A 16,780-nucleotide genomic window follows, 5' to 3' on the forward strand; every position below is an offset into this window, starting at 1 on the left:
ACAACTGTGCAAAGAACGGTCAAAACTTGCATATCCTGTTATTTCTTAATGGTTCTTGTGACCAGGTAGGATTGGTTTAATTTTGCAGCCTACTGTAAAGGGGGGGGGGGGGGGGGGGGGGGGGGGTGCTGCACAGAGAGGAAAGAAAAAATGAACAAAACAAGTGGCATCTAAAAATCTAAAACACTGAGAGCATCTTTGATTCTAAAGATAGGCACATGGCAAGAAAATGAGCTTTCACTGCTGGGTGGGAAAGCAGACACTGACTGAACCCCATCCCTCAAAATACTGTGCTTTACCGTTACCTTGCATTTTGGCTCCATATGCGAATAGCTTTTCTTCAGGTACTGAAGGAAAGAATGTACTTGGAGAACAAGCAGCACTTTTATAAAAAAGCTGAGAGAGAAGCTGCTCTTGTACAGATGCTCCACCCCAGAATATACAGCTCAATAAGCCAAAAAGTCTCCTCTTCCAGACTCCTTTCTTAAACAGTTTTAGAGGGAGAAAACCAGGAGACCTACATACACACTGGAGATATGATATCTAAATACTGCTTCAGACTCACTACCTCCATCCTAAGATGGACTGTTCATCCATCGGTACAATCAGATTTAAGATACAAGAGAAATGCTTATTCATGCATCAAGCCAAGCCCTGAAATGCATTAGCAAGCCAGCTGGACCAAGCAAGTTATACCATGCACACTGACACACAAGATAAAAGACCATGAGATACATGTCATCCCTAGCATCCTTGTTAAAACAGTAAAAAAAAAAAAAGCAAACCACACACAGAATAAAAACAAACCAATCCAATCTTTACTTACAAAAAAAAGAAAGCTCTGTAACCAGTCAACCAGTTTAACATGAGGGAAATTAAAAAACAGGAATTAACCTGCTGTCCCTCATCCCTCTCAGTTTCTAGAAAACTAATAGAGCCTGACAAACACAGCGTGAAACAACAGACCACCACTTGCCTGTAAAAGGACTACTGGAGAACTAGAAGCCAAAAAAAGTTCTGTTCTTGCTGCATGGATGCAATATGAGCTATTATTAACCTGCACCAAATATCACAAATGAAACAACTAGAGCTGCATTGCATAGCACAGAATTCTCCTTGACAGCAACGAGACAAGGTGATCAACACTGAGACAGTAAACATGTAAGGGAATCCTCCACGTCTTCAGACCTTTTCTTCTACTTATCACACCACTTTATTTTTAAAAGGGAGACACTGTCAAAGCATAGCAGGTCACAACTGTTTATTCTAAGCATATCTTATTCAAAGTTACCAAGGTCATAACTGCCTAACAGCAAAGAAAAAGTATTTACAAAATATAGGACTAAGTATCCTGAAGAACAAGCAGACTGGGAAGCACATGAACTGCTGCTAAACTTTTCCTTCTGATGATATATATGACAGAAGTTCTTACTACACAGCAGAGAAATGCAAGACCATCAGTATTCTGTTTAAATGCTGATCTGGTCTCAGTCTAACTCAGAGCAATTTCTGAATCCCTTCAGAAGTCTTTTACTGAGCTACTATTGACCTTGACCAGTACCCCTTCTGCACCCAGTGCTAAGAATTATTTTGCACATGTTCAAAGAATACATCCCAGTTCAGTGAAGCAATCTAATTTAAAGATGAGCAGCTAAGGAAATAAAGTTCAAAAATTGTTAGGTTAATTCTTTTTAGAAAAACAACAGGCTATTGAAATAAGAATCTTTTATTTCCTCTCACCTTTTTCTTTGCCTAAACACTAAGCAAAACAAGTCTGCTTGAGTTTTATTAAAGGTGGCTTTTTAACTTCTTTGTTTTTCATAATGCTGACCACAAAGCTGGATTTTCATTGCACAGGGGGAATGCAGAAAAGTTCCCCACCTACATTCCTCCTGGGTGGGACAGGAGCATGTGAGGGTACCAGGAATAGTGTTAATACTCAAGATACAGTTCTGCAGAAATTAGGGTGGTCAGTAACTATGAAAGCAACATTATACGAGCCAAATTTTTAGATCTGTAGTTATATGTCGTTTGTTCAGTGACTGTTTAAGCGTCTCCCCATTAATTCCTGTTCGCTTTGTTCCAAAGACTCTACATGTCCGTTGACTTGTGAAAAGCAAGATTATTTCTTCGGGCGCCTTACCAAAGCCGGGGGTCTCACGGCTTCTTTCCCTCACCCCCCGTTTCAGCCACAAGCAAACTCAAGACAGCCAACCGATTTATTTTACGCCCATCTTCAACAGGACGCACGTCAGTGTCCCGGGCATTGCGGGCCGCTCGGCCCAGGGAAAGCCTCCGCGAGGGCCGTGGCAGGACACACAACCCCTGAAGGCGGGAAAGGTGATTCCCCGCCTTCGCCCTCAGCAATTTTAGGTGGCATATGCAGCCCACCAGAAACACCTTCCGGGGACTCCCACCCTGCGCGGCGGCTGGGGAGCGCCGTGCCCCCCCCGGCAGGGCGGGCTGGCCACTGCGGCTCGGGGACACGGGCACACCGGCAGCCCCCGCCGCCTTCCCCCGGCACCGCAGGGCCGAGATCGGACACGACCCACGTGGGGCAACCGGGCACCGCGACGAGCGCTCCCCGAGCCGCCGGGTCAGCCGCTAAAGGCCGACCGGCCCCCGGGCCCCGCCGCTGGCACGCCGCCGCCGCCATTGCCCGCCGGACCCCGCACACGTCCCCCCCCCCCGCCGCCGAACGGCGCCCGCCACGGCGGAGCGACACCCCCCCCCCCCCCGCTGCCGAGGGGCGAGCGAGCGGGCCCGCGGCCGCGTTCCCTCTCCACGCCCGGGCGCCTTCCCCGTGTCAGCCATTCCCACACCGCGCCGCGCTACCGGGTACCCCGCAGCCCCTTCGCCTCCGCCGCTACGGCTCTAGCCCGGGCTGCGCGCCGGGGTCAGCACAGCCTACCGACCACCACAGCCTACCGACCACCACAGCCTACCGACCAGCACAGCCGCCTCCCCCCCCGCCGCTGCCGCCGCCGCACTCACCCCCCACGACCCCTGAGCTCCGCTCCTCACCCGCCGCCCGGGCCCCGCGCGCTTGTTTACAGCCCCGACCACTCCCGGCCGCGGCCCGGCCTCACGCCCCGCCCCTGCGCCGTCCCTATTGGCCCCTTCCTGGGCCCCGCCCCTCCCCAGCGCCGTTCCCATTGGTGCCCCCCCTCCCCCCTCCCGCCGGGCCCCGCCCCCCCTCCCCGTGCCGCGGCGGAGCGGCCGCCGAGGAGGAGCGTGCCCAGCCCGTGCGCCCCGCGCCCCCGCCAATGGCAGGAGGGCTCGGGCGGGGCGCCGGCCAATGAGGGGGCGGGGAGAGGGCCGGGGCGGCGCGCGGGGCCGCGGCGGCGGCAGGGGGACGTGAGGCCCGTGAGGTCCGTGCGGCGGCGGCCGTTGGGCGGGGGGGCGGGGAGGAGGTGGGGGGGCGGTGAGGCGTGAGGTGCGTGTGCTGCGGGCGGCTCCCTGCGAGCCGGGGGGGGGGGGGGGGGGGGGCTCCTGCGCTGAACGGGTGTGGGGCTGGCGGTCAGGGGTGGCGGTGTCTCGCCGCCATCGCGGCTGCCTGGCGGGGGTGGGCAGCGCTCGTCCCCCCCCGGCGCCTTACGAGGGCCCGGGGGGGAGGAGGGGGATGGGGGGGGGGGGGTGTCACCGCTGAGGCAGTCCCGCCGGCCCCCCGGGGGAGATGCTCGGGAGCCCTGGCGCTTGGCAGGCCCCGCGCGAACGCTGAGCAACTCCATTTCGTGGCGCTCCGTGCCCGAGAAACCCTTGTGCGTGGATGCCAGTGTGATTTTTTTTTTTTTTTTTTTTTTTTCAAAGCATTGGCTTCAAATCGCGGTTGATCCTGCTCACACAGATGTGGGAGATTGCATGCTCGTGTACGTGTTGGAAACAAAAATAGCGTGTTGTTTCCCACAGGTTGGTTCCGGCGATGTGGTGTCTCACAGATGCTGCAAGGGGCTAATAGTAACAGCTAGCTCTGTGCTTTTCTGGATGTTCTGGTAAGCGCCTGACCCTGTCAGCAACTTTCCTGTCTGAAAAATAACAATACATTCTTTATGGTGCATTTGCCACATGGCTGTATTAGTGCAGAAGTATATTCAGATGAGGTTTGGAGATTAAATAGTTCATTTCTTCATAAAACAAACAGGATTCATAATTCTCCTCTAGTTGTAGCGTAACTTCCAGGAGTGACCAACAGCCCTGAGCTTTAATTTCAACATTGTCAATTGCTTGCTTTGGCCAACCTTTTCAGCTAACTAGTAGCTTCAGCAAGCACTTAAATCCACCCTGAAGGACCTATATCAAAGTCAGTAGGAGCTGAGGGTGCTGTGGGTTTATGAAGAAGGAAACTGGATAAATGGTCTGTTATAAATGTATACAAGGGCTTAACTCTACGCAGCCCGTTGGTGAATATTGCTGCCAACCTGCTAGTGCTGAACTTCCCCTCCTCTGTAGAGGAGGATAATTATATCCCTTATCTCCAGCTCCTCATACCAAAGGTTATTTGACTGGTATTTATGAACACAGAAAATATTGTTCAAATATTACTTCTCTTTTTTTTTTTTTTAATAAAAAAATATGCTTCCCACTCTAGCCCCTCTCAGCTTCCCACATAGGCTGTGAGGAGGTCTCTGCTAGGCACTGAGCAGACAGCTACAAATAAATTGAGCAAAACTCATCACCGAGACATTATCCAATTGGAAGCAAGCCACAGTCAGTACTAGAAAGGCTAGATTTGAACTTGAAAGGTTAAAAAAACAATTCCCTGGGGAAGACACATTATTGGCTTAATTGCTCTACGCACAGGCCGTGCGTAGGCACAATATATCTGAAATGGAAAGACCAAATGTGACACTTTCATGTTGGAGAATGGGATGGAGACTGGATGTGTTAGATGATGCAAGAACATGGTTGCAGTAAGATACCAGCCTTGAGAAGTTTGGTCAAAAAAATGCCTAGTTTTCTTAATTTTGACACTGACACCTCCAGAAATGCAAACAAATTAACTGTTCTATTTGTGGTTAATTCCATACTATTTTCTCTAGAGGAAAGATCCTCTTTACCTTTATCTGGAAAGAGATACGTTTCAGATGTCTTTTCTAAGGACGCTCTTTTATCTACTCGTGTACTGAATTTGGCTGTCAGTTCTAAGTTTCTGTGTAACATCACTTTGCTTGCGTCAGCTCGGCATTAATTGTGAAATATGTCTTACTCACTGTGCTGAGCACGGAGAACTGCATGGGTTTCTTCATGGGCACGCTGTCATAGTTTGAGATGTAGGCAGAAGAAGCACAGGATAAAGCTCTCCCCATCTTTCAAAGACAGGCCTGGCTGGTTCCCCTTATTTCCACGTGGTAAACCATTGGGTATTTCTGCCGCTGCTGTTCAATTTGCATCACACCTTCTGTTGCCAGGCTTTCTGCAGCCTTAAAAGACCCCTTGAACTTGAATGCAAGGCTAGCTCTTTCTATACTTAGACTAAAGACGGGTCTTTTTCCCCACCCAATTTGGAATGCAAAGAGATAGGCTTGAAAGTAGGGCTGAAGCTGCTGGGAACAGATACGTTATGTCCTTTTTCATTACTTTTTAGTTCTTGAGGGGAATAGGGGCAGGACTCACAATCCAGAATCCAGAGGCTAACTTTGTGGGGATGTTGCCTAACTGTGTCTACAATCCTAAATAAAAAGTTGAACACGGTGTACATAAAGCACTGGGAGAATTGTTCCATGGCAGAAGCCGTGCAAGATCTCTCTGTAAACTGGAGAAAAACGGTAGAATATTAAAAAACACTCAATATTTAGTGCTACCAATTATGAGACTTAGAACCCTGACCCTGGAAAAAAAAAAGAAGGGGTAGAGTGCTGTACTTCAAAAATAGACCAGAGAGTCATCCTTTCCTTCAAAAAGTGTATCAGTGGTTTATGTAGCAGCCATACGTTAGCAGTTCCCATGGGCTGTGGGAGGTCCAAACTCAGGTTCTCTCTCTGCTTGTGAAGACTTAGAGCACTCCACCCTCACATTGGGACCCTAATCATTATGCACGGTCTTGCCTTCTCCTCTCTCCAGCCTTACCCATATTCTTCTTATTATTTGGCTCTACACAATGGGAAAGCTCAGCAAGAGGAAATGAGAACCGAGCAGTCCTCCATCCCTTCCAAATCCCAGACAAATGTACAATCTGATCTTGTGCAAACTGTACCATGTTCAGAGGCAGGAGATGTGGATGCAAATCCTGTGGGGATCAGCCCAGGCTGCCCCATTCTGGGTTTGTGCCCTCCACCAAAGGATTGTATGTAAAACAGCAGTGACACCTGCTTCATCCATGCTGTGAATCAACTGTCAGGGGTTGTGTAGGAGCTGATCTGCTAAATGCCCTGTGCAAACGATTGCCAGATAAAGCCCTTCCAAGTGGGATAGAGAGAAGAAACCCAGGAAACTTCTATGTAAAAACCTAAATGTTGGCATCCATTGGTGCCTTAGTGCCTCCAGTAGGATGTGACAGTGGCAGGAGGTTGTTGCAGATTAAAAGTTTTTACTTCAGTGTCCACATCTCATGTAATCTTTGTGCTCTATGCCTGCATTCTTTCGTAGATCTGTGCAATGCAGATCTGAATTTACAGAGCAAGCCCCAGCAGTCCTGTGGAAAAGCAAGTTCACAGATTTTGAGGAGTCTCTTGGTTACCTATAAGAACAAGAAGTGAACATTATTAAGAAATCAGCCACAACACATTTTTGGCACTACAACTGTCATTTGCTTCTCAGATCTTGTTCGGTAGTGTTACATTCAGTCAAATTTCAACATACTTGCTGCCTTATCCAGAAACATGAGCATTTCTAGCAAGAATCTTATACCTATAAGGATTCTTTTAATTAATCTTATATTAAGTTATAATAAAAGTATGATAGATTTTATTACAATACTATAAAATACAGTACAGCTGTAACTACTGTAACAATATATCTATCCTCATATCTAATATATAAACATAATAGAAATTATAATAAATTTAAATTCTAACTAATAGTTGGTCACGCTTCCCCAGAGCCTTTTCTCGACTGGTGTTAAAATGGTTTCTGAAGATTCTTTAATTCCCCAAATACCCTGATTTTGAAAGTCAGAGAGAGGTCAGTACCTTGCTCAACGTCACTGGGAAAGTTTGATACAGCAGCTGGAAGTCCTGAGTCCATAGCAGACGCTTCAGCCATGCCATCGTATCTTCGCCTCACATTGCCTGTTGATACTTATATAACAAAGGGCTTAATGATGCAATTTCATGAGGTGCATAAACAGCTCTGCTGCGGGTCTGGAGTAGAAGCAGCAAAGAGAACACCAGGAAGAGCAAGTCCAGGGCTCTGGGACTGTGACTTCCAAAAGGGTTGCTGTCAGCCTTTGGGCAGGGTTGCTCTCCTCTTCCTGTTTGCTTTTTTCTGAGAGGAGTCTGTTCGCTCACCACCTAGCAGTTCACAACTTACTGGGTGCCAGGGAACACCCAAGAAAAGCTCTGCCAGGTCTGATGCTAACTGCTTTGAAGAACTCCGTGAAAGCTGGCTTCTTTAAAGCCTCATACAAAGTGGGCCCAGTTCCCAGAGAGGAACACAGAGAGGAGCAGGCCAGAGTGGCTAAACTTCTTCAAACAAAGAAAGTTAGAGAACCAGAGCCTGGAAGGATCTTTGGGCCCTGCAGTAAGAAGAGCTCCATTGCAACAGGAATTTAAGAGGCAGACAACTAACCTTCAGAAAAAAAAGAGTTAATGGAGTCTCAATTAAGCAACTATTGGTCATGTCATTAAGTTGACAAGTATCCAGGCTATTCAGAGAATGCTCAGAAATCCTCTTGCAAAGGACAGGCCCAAGCTGTTTGACCACAATAAAATATACGTCACCATCCTTCTCCTGTGTTCACACAGCTAACCACAAAGCAAAAGCTGCTCTGGAAATGTTTCTCTCAGTCCTCCTTCTCCAAGCAACCACTGAGGCTCAGATAAGCTACCTTCTGAGGGGTTTTGCCTTTGTTCACTCATCTTCGTTAGAGGATAATTTCTTCAGGGCAGGAGGAATGTCTTATCTGACTACGAAGATTTATGGTGTTCCATCAACATACTATAATAATATAGGGATGATGAACTGGGACGGCTCAAGTAGAAGTCACTGGACAGGTGGCTTGGTTTTAGTAGTTAACTTGTAGGTATTTCAAAACTTTGACAGGTTTCAGTGACGCTGTTTGTACCATATGTTATTTACACGGCTTTATGGCCAAGAATGAGAGCAACAGCCTTGTAAAGAAATGAGATCTCTCTGACTCAGTCAGTGGTAGATGCACGTCCAGTATCATCATAGGATCCAAATGATGAGCTATTTTTGTAATGCTTAGGACTGCTCTGATTCCTGAACTGTGTATTTTCATCCCAAAGCACTCAGGCATTCTTTGCACTTGTCCTTCCTTTCTCTCTCCCCTCACTGCAAAGGGACAGAGACAAGGCTCCATTTCAATCAGTCAGTGAGCACTTTATTTTTAAGATGATTTAGTGCTGTCAGAAGGAGACAGTGTGGCAGTTCTCAAGATGAATGTTTTCTGTCCAAGAGGAAGAACTCAATGCAAGGTGCGGGACAGGTATTTCACAGTTTCCACCCCCATTTTCCTTCTGGGGCTCTCAGCAAGGAGCCTTGCTCCACACAGCTGGAGAGGGCAGGGAATGCCAGTGGGGCTGCTGGAGGGCCCCGAGCCCCCTGGCTGGGAGGAGGGGGGCAGAGGTGGCTGACAGGTTCTGTGGAAGGGAGAGGACTGCTGAAGGGCTGCCTCGTCCCCTAATTGAAAAAAAAGGAGAGGGAAGAAGGCACAAAAACCTTCCCTTTTCCCACTAGGTTTTGCCTTGCTGAGGAAGCTACCTTCACAGGAGCCTCTCCATGCCAGTGCTCACACCACTCACCTGTTCCATGTGACCCAGAGAGGGGCTGCTTTGGGGAAGGAAGGGTGAAGGGCGTCAAACCATGGAGGTGATTTATTAGGTCCGTGGATCTGCAGGGAAGAGACCAACAGAGGCCTGGGAGGCCAGCATTGGTAGCAAAGCTTGTCTCAAGCATTTCTTGTCTCCTGCTATTATCTGTCCAAAACAGACAGCAGTGGCTCTGGACAGGGTATTTGTAGCTCCAGTGCATTGACTATACAGGACTGAACTCTAACAGAAGGTGGGTGCAGGCCCATCAATGCTCGGGTCAACTCTAATAGTTATTTGGATAAAAGGTAGCAAGGCTGCTCTTAAGGCATTTTAGATGGTACTCGCCTGGATTTCTCTTCTCAGGGGTGTGGGGCAGATCATAGCCTCATTATCTTTCACCAGGGTTTGCCCCTGACCTCCACACACACACACTTAGTGGGCTGGATAACATGGTTTTCTCTCCAACTGGAAAAAAGAATTGCAAATATGCTCTCACAAACTGGAAATTTACATATAGGTACATGGATTTTTCTTCTCTCTTTAGGTTATGAAAGAAAAGAAAACTAGGTGTTACTCTCTAGATGAGGTGGTAACAAGCCACAACAAGCCCAAACTACAAACATGTTCATCACTGACAGAGGATTGCCAGAAAAAGTCGTGCAGCACGCCATGCTACACCAGCGTGCCACGCTCAGCTGTGGCTTATGCCACCCACTTCTCCCTCCAAACTTTGCTACACGGGTGCTAAGTGGGCACCGGGTGCTTTGGAAAATTGGAGATGAGCCCGTGGGGGTGGAGTATGTTGAGAGAAGGACGGTGCCAGGTGGAGAGGCTGCCGATAGAAGCACTAAACGGAAGAAAATGATACCAGTCTTTGTCTTTGAATAACGTGTGGGACAGCATAGGGCAAGGACAGGCACTTTGCCCCTGCCACCTTAACAATTAGTGTTGTAAAACATTCACAATATCATGCTTGCCTGTCCAAATTCTGTTGCACAACAGTGTATTTTAGGGTTATCGAGCAAAGCCATTTTGGATGAGATGAAGTTGAAGAGTGCAGCAGTCTGATTAGCAGCTGTGTGCCTCAAGAATATTTCTGTTTCTCCCCAGATCTGTGAGACTCAGTTAAACATTATTCAGTCTGTAATTCTTCTTTATCTCTGGGCTAGACAGATCAGTTGTTTCTTCTCATTGTAAATTGCATTTACTTGCATAGTTTGGTGAGTGCTTTGCCCTCTCCTCTTGCCACCTGATTGATTACACATACGTCAATTGATCCTGCCCAGGCATAGTGGAAAGGCTCAGTTCTTTGTAGCTTCCAGCCAGGATTCACTTTACAGATGATAAATACTGAAGCCATTCAACCCCTGGGTAAACACAGCAAATTAATTTTGAAGCTGGGCAAACAGAAGCAAGTCCTTTGCCTGCATTTAGCCACTCCAAAGACCCTTCTGCGAAGGGCAGAAGGGTTATCTGGAACAGTTTGTGCAGAATTGTTCTAAACAGAAAGGTGGGCTGGAGCCAGAGAATAAGGGAGAAACGGGGCTCTTTCTGAATACTTCACTGGAACTAGGAATTAACACTGCTCATCACAGGTTGCTGTGCAGGCTAATGGTAAAGTGTGCTGCCAAACTCAGCCATTGCCCCCAGCTTTTGGCACGGCCTTGCCATGTGCCACAGAGCTGGAGAGCACACCTTGCCCCAGCCTGGAATCATCCCCAAGACACCGTGTTTTCTTTCACTGCCCTGAGAACCAGTCCTTGTTCTGGCTTCCTGGCATCTTGCCCCACTGTTCCAAAATGCAGCAAGGTGTGGGAGAGAGACAGGGAAAGCTGCGAGGGTTTTCTGAGTGCCTGTGTGGCACATGGACAAACTCATAAACTCCATCCACTTGCCTGAAGATGATTTGCATGTAGTCCCAACAATTTACATCTAGCAGTCAGTCTAGGGGGTAAGCAGAAGCATTGCTGCCTTTCAATGCTGACTGACCCCTTTTCCGCTTTGCTGTGGCTATTGATCTAATTCCTGAGGTCAGTTGAGAAGGACTGCATATTCTGACCTCTAGTATCTACATGCGTCTGCATACCTGGAGAGAGAGATCAACTGGTGGCAGAACATCCTGACAGACACGTATCTGAATGCAGCCAAGAGGGAGATGCCAGCAGCCTCTGGAAGGAATGACTGATCAAGAGATGGTCCAGACATCCAGGCTAAGCCCTTCATTTGACCCTGAGCTAATTATTCCTATCTGTAAAATAGGGCTAATGGCATTCTTCTGCTCTGTTGTGCTCTTGAAGCCCGACGCCTAAAGAAGCGCTTAGAAAGCCTCTGTGGAAGCACAGCAGAGCAATTTCAACATGCTGTGTAGCTGTGCACAGGGAAAAGAGCTTGCCTTCAGGCACAGCGGTGCCGAGAACCAGCAGTGCAGGTTCACTCTCTCCTCAACTCGCAGACACTTCCGAGATTTCTAGCCTGGAGGAGCCCAAGGTAGGAGCACAAAGATGTCCCTTTCCTTCAGCAGTCCCACTCGATACAGTAGCTAACGATGAAGCCTGGACAGTGACTACATCCTGTGCCAACCACTCCACGGACTCCAACAGCTGTCACTTCAGTTTAACTGGTGACCTGCTTTCAAAGCGTAGAAAATAGGGTTCCTCTCCTGGAAGACCAGTGTTCTCACTGTGCTCTGCAACAGCACTCCTATTTCATGGCAACACTAAAAAGCATGCACACACACAATGTAGCAGAGAAGATGACCGAGCCTTTGATGCTAAGGGCCTTTGGTATTGATTTGTGTACCCTGCTAGCCCTCCTTTCCCAGTCCTGCTTAAGTCGTTAAAGCTACAGCTGTACTGGCATAACGAGCCTACTTAGAGAAGCCAGCGCCCCACTCTTTTGTAAGCTTAACCTACGGCTCAGATATGTTTTGGTTTTACTACCTTTGTATTCTTCCCTGGGATGACCAGCCACAGCTCAGAGCCTCTATAGCCTGGATTTCTATTCCACTTTAGTTTTCTGCACAACCTAGAGTTTGAATTGGCAGCATGATGAGCTGTCTGGGATTATTCAGTGTTTGCCATTTCAGTTCTTAGCTTGCCCACCCAAGTCACATAGGGACAGAAATCAGACTTTTTTTTTCCTTATGAAGGAAGAGTCAAACAGTTTTCATGCCTCTTGACACCTGCACATAACACTCTGAAAGACCATTAGCAAAATAATTGGAGAACAAAAATAGCTCAAATTTTAACTTCCCAAAATATCACAAAGGCCATATTTGGTAGGGGCTTACAGAGAGGGCCTGTCTTTTCTGGCATGACGAAGGGGAAGGATGTTCCTGTTGGAATAATTCTGTTAATGCTACTGGCATTTTATTGCTACTATCTGTTGGTACATCAAAGCTGTGGATAGGTAGCTTTAAAAATAATCCTTAATACCTACCTTCAGCTCCAGCGATCTTGCTTGTCTTACACTGGGTTTGAAGGAAGGCTTAGATTCTTTCATAAACAGATGCAGCTCTACCAAGTCAGGGAGCATTATAATTGCTTATATTTAGCTTTGTAAAGACTGGAGATAGCATGGTTTAAGTTACGAGGTTGGATCAGTTTTCCACACTTGCACTCACACTTTTTACACTGTTCCTAGTCTGTTTAAATGCAAGTTAGCTGCGGCATTACTTGCATTTTATATGGAGGAGAGCAAGGTCTCCCTGAGACCATAAAAAAAATGACGATGTAAGAAAAAATAGGCCTAATGCTTTTCCTGCTCTGCCCCCTTCTTCAGGCCCTGCAAGGCAGTTGGGGAATGCCAGGCTTCACACCATTTATTTCTGCGCAGACCCAATCCCGCGTTGGCCTTGGGAGCTGTCACTTAGTTCAGGCTGCATTTGATAGGACTCAAACATTCCCAGTTTTGGAAAACTTCCATTCCAGCCACTTGGCCCTGTACCTGTCTCAGGTTTCTATATCAAGGAGTTGAGCTAGTTCCACTTCAAAGTCTCTGTTTATTTATATCTTTTTAATACTGAGCCATAAATAGTGCCAAGCACTGACACCTCCCAAAATTGTGCTCCTGGGTCAAACAAATGTCTCACACGAAGAAGAGGAGAAGAGCTCATGTTCACTTAACTCCTCGAGTGCTATGGCCAAAGGTCTTGAATTTAGAGTTGGAAAAGATGGGTGATAGCAAATTTACAGCAAAGGGAAGAAACAATAGTGACTTGAGTGATCATGTTTGATACCCTGATCTGATTTGGACAGAACATTCTTATGTAACCAAGCTTAAACCCTGCATTTAGTCTTACTCTTGCTCTGTTTCCCATTTGTAGAATGTGAACTGTTCACATCACTTTACCTTACTGGGGGCAGGAGAAGCAAGGATAAATTCAACAAGGGATGCAACAATGTGTTAGGGGGTATATGAGTAGTGTGGAAGGAGAAGTTCTGGCAGAGATACCACCTTTGTCCAGGCTGCTTTCTTACAAAACAAGTGAGTTCAAGAAAACTAGATAGCCCCTGGTCCTGCTGAGGGCACAGACAATCTATCTAGACCCTAGATTCCCCAGTGCCAAGAGCTGCAATGACAGCAGCATGCTCTTTTTTCCCCCCCCAGATTAGCAAGACCAGCTGGGACAGAACTGCAAGTAAGAGGAGGAATAACAAAGCAGTAAGTATAATTATTCCTTTGCTTCTTGATACTCAGAAGAAAACCTATTTTAGCCATGTCTGGAGGAGCCCCTGACTTATGCTTGGGGTTCATAGGACTGAAGTTAGGACTGAATACTTTTTTAAAAAAATAGGGGAGGACCCAAACAAAATGCAGTGTGCAATGTAACAGCAGCACCTCACCTAGAGCTGCAGTGCTGAACATGGCATCACATTGAAACCAGCTGGTTTTAAATGGATTCTGGTACAGCGTGAGCTTACTCTCACTCAAAGCCTCTCCCGTGCTATGCAAAAACTGCAGCCACGCTGGGGTGTGGGGTGCCTGCTCTCTCCCTCCCATGAGGGAGACTCCAGGGCCTTCAGCCTCACTGAAAAACAAGGGGCACACAGCAGAGTACTTTAAAATGGCTGGTACTTCTCCCTATAGACTTACTGCCCTCCCGTGGCTGCCAAGAAGCATCTCTAATGCAGGAACAGGGAGACCAGACACGTAGGGAAACAATAAAGAAAAATAGTCATATATTCAATTTAAACCAAAATGCAATTTGAGTTACAAGGAAGAGGAAGGCAAACACACTGTGTGGATTAACTGGAAGTACCTAGGAAGGCAAGAACAGAACAGAGAAATTTACTGGTTTGGGAGTAGGAGGGAGACATCCAAATACTTCATTTTGCAAGGATAATGGACCCTGAGGTGTTCTTCACCAGAGTTGCATCAGTGAGTGCCATTTGCTCAGAGAGATAGTCCACCTGACTTCATCCAGTTGCCCCATGGGGGACACTTCACTAGCAACTGGTGCAAAGAAGGTATGGGGGACCAAACCACTGCTCCTTTTCCTGACTGTGGTAGCCATGTGCTGTGACCTTGCTGTATCTACCAGCCCTTTTTGGCCCAGCTTCAGCAGTGTTTAGAAGGCTCTTGCTGAGACACCTCATATTGCAAACGTGTCCTTTTCTCTCTGTGAACCAGGAGACAACATTTCTAGCACAGACTGACTCCTTTCTGAGGGGACTCCCTTAAAATCCTGAAGTCAGGTGTTAGGAATGAGACCTTGAGTATCCAGTGAGAGCTGCTGTGGGAATACTGCATGGTTCTGCAAAGGGTGTCCTGTTTCTTGTACTTTCTTTGTGACTGTGCTGCTTCTTGTGCACTCTGCAGGCAGAATGCATCTGCTGTCTTTTGGTACGCAGTAGACACTTTATAAACAAAACAATCCTGGAACAGTTGAAGCCAAAAGAAACAGTGAAGTGGCAAGAGGAAACACAGCAGTAAGCACGAGCAACAACTGCATGGGCAGAAGGCAACAAGGCCAAATTGTTGAATTGCACATGCTTCTACCAAAGGCGCTAAATGCTGCAAGCAGGCTGCATATCTCCCACCAGTGAACAGCTTGGGTTTGCATTAGGCAGGTTTACCACTGCATTTTTGTTTGTGGACTTAGATTCAGTCTTACATGTTAGAGACTGGTGTATGCCCAAGCCACATCTGAGACTAGATGGAATGAGACATACATTTTAGTTTGGAGAGGAGGGGTGGGAGTGATAGGGATCAGGTAGGTAAAACACCAATGCGTGGCACCTCCCATAGGACTTCAGGCTGTTGAGTGACACCTGCATCAAGATGGGTGTCACCCCAGCCTACCTGACAGCTGTGCATCAGTGGGAGTATTAGGATTTCTTGAGGGTGAAGGAGACAGCAGTTCAGCAGAGCATGCAGCAAGCTGAAATCTGTGAATGAACACAATAGATAAATGCTTTGCTCACTCGAGTTGCCAGGTCACTGAGTATCTCATGTAGTAGCCAACTAGGGAGTAGAGTAAATCCTGCCCTCTCCATTTTCACATCCTGGGCCATGCTGCACAATGTTAACATCATGAACAAAACTTCACTTTATACACAGGTGACAGTGTCCAATAAGATGAGAAATCACTCAATAGAATTTTAAAACTTGTGTGTATATACACACATAGTGAATATATATATATATTTCTAGTAAATACATATGAACTTTTACACAACTAAAACCACTCCAGTATATACATGATATACTCCTGTCACTCACCAGGACAATACATTTTGTTGCACTGACAGAATCTGTTGCTAAGTTACCTTTTAAATTACAATTTTAAGTTATGCAGAATTGCTCAGTGAAAGGCCAGTCTTTGGCAAGCACAAATATGCAGAAAACCACCAGCTGCAGTAGTGATCCTTCAGTATTTGAAGGTACCCCCCCCAGTTTCCTTCAAATGTCAACTCTGCTTTCACAGAAATAAATGGTTTCTAACAATGTGCTACAACCCTGTTAAGCCAAGCAGGATTTTTCTTCTAGTACATATAAATATTTCACATCCTGTCTACACATGCAATACACTAAGTAAAATCATGTTTGCAGATGACTGTATTATGATTTGGCCCCATAACTGTTTTAGTTAAGAAAAAAAAAAAAATCCCAAACAAGACAACAAACAGAAAAATGAACTCTCACATAGACATTAAAAATCAGCAGACAGAGCTCTAGTGATTTAGATTTCCAAAGAAAATACCTTTTAGTCTGCAGCTGTTAAGTTGAAGCACTGCAAATATAAGAAATGAGGACAGAAAACTAAAAGAGCAAGAATTACTTACTTGTCCCAGCTGAGACACACACAACGCTCAAAAACCCTTACGTGCTTTTTAAAAATTTGTTTAAATCACCTGTGTGATGTCCTTATTAAATATCAAAGTAGATTAGCTTGAACAAGTCTATTGGAAAAAGCACTACCTTAAAAATTCGTAGTTCAAAGCCTTATCTGAAAAGTATTTTCAGAGATTAAATTCTACATCTTTCAATGACATTGCATTATTCACAAAACCTTGCATAATGTTACATTTTGAAATACTGACACTGATCGGCTGTCAAAGAAAACAGAGCATGGTTGCATAATAGACACTCTAGACACTCAAGTAAAAAGAAAAAAAAAAAATCACAGAACTTGGCTATTTCTGAAAAACTGACTCTCAGAGTAGAAATAAAATTATTTTAAAAGGTGGAGAAAACAGTAAGGTTCAGACCTGTATTTTTTACTGGCAACAAGCACTGTGATTTTTTTTTTTAAATGAACTCACTTGACTGTATATAAATATTCCTAGCATTAATGATGCCCTATGTAGAGTAATGTAACAGCAGATTAAAGTTTTCACCCCCCTATT

At 46.3% G+C, this 16,780-nt stretch overlaps 1 protein-coding gene and 1 long non-coding RNA gene across 3 annotated transcripts in view; one reads left to right on the top strand and one right to left on the bottom strand.

The window, feature by feature from the left end:
- COQ8A (coenzyme Q8A) overlaps positions 1-3,092 on the bottom strand; it is a 47,355-nt gene extending 44,263 nt beyond the window's left edge. The window contains exon 1 of one of the 2 annotated variants that reach the window (XM_042789769.1): positions 2,995-3,092. The gene's annotated coding sequence lies outside the window, so the exon portion shown is untranslated. The remainder of the gene's footprint in view (positions 1-2,994) is intronic. The other variant, XM_042789770.1, reaches the window with a different exon arrangement.
- A 197-nt stretch (positions 3,093-3,289) lies between these two features.
- LOC116960793 lies at positions 3,290-16,540 on the top strand. The gene is made up of 4 exons (XR_006165009.1): positions 3,290-3,371; positions 3,910-3,992; positions 13,539-13,592; positions 14,751-16,540. It is a non-coding gene; the product is annotated as an uncharacterized LOC116960793 (long non-coding RNA).
- Positions 16,541-16,780: the final 240 nt, after the last annotated feature.

This window comes from Tyto alba, unplaced genomic scaffold (assembly GCF_018691265.1).
Source record: "Tyto alba isolate M040663 unplaced genomic scaffold, T.alba_DEE_v4.0 Super-Scaffold_16, whole genome shotgun sequence".
Lineage (NCBI taxonomy): Eukaryota > Metazoa > Chordata > Aves > Strigiformes > Tytonidae > Tyto > Tyto alba.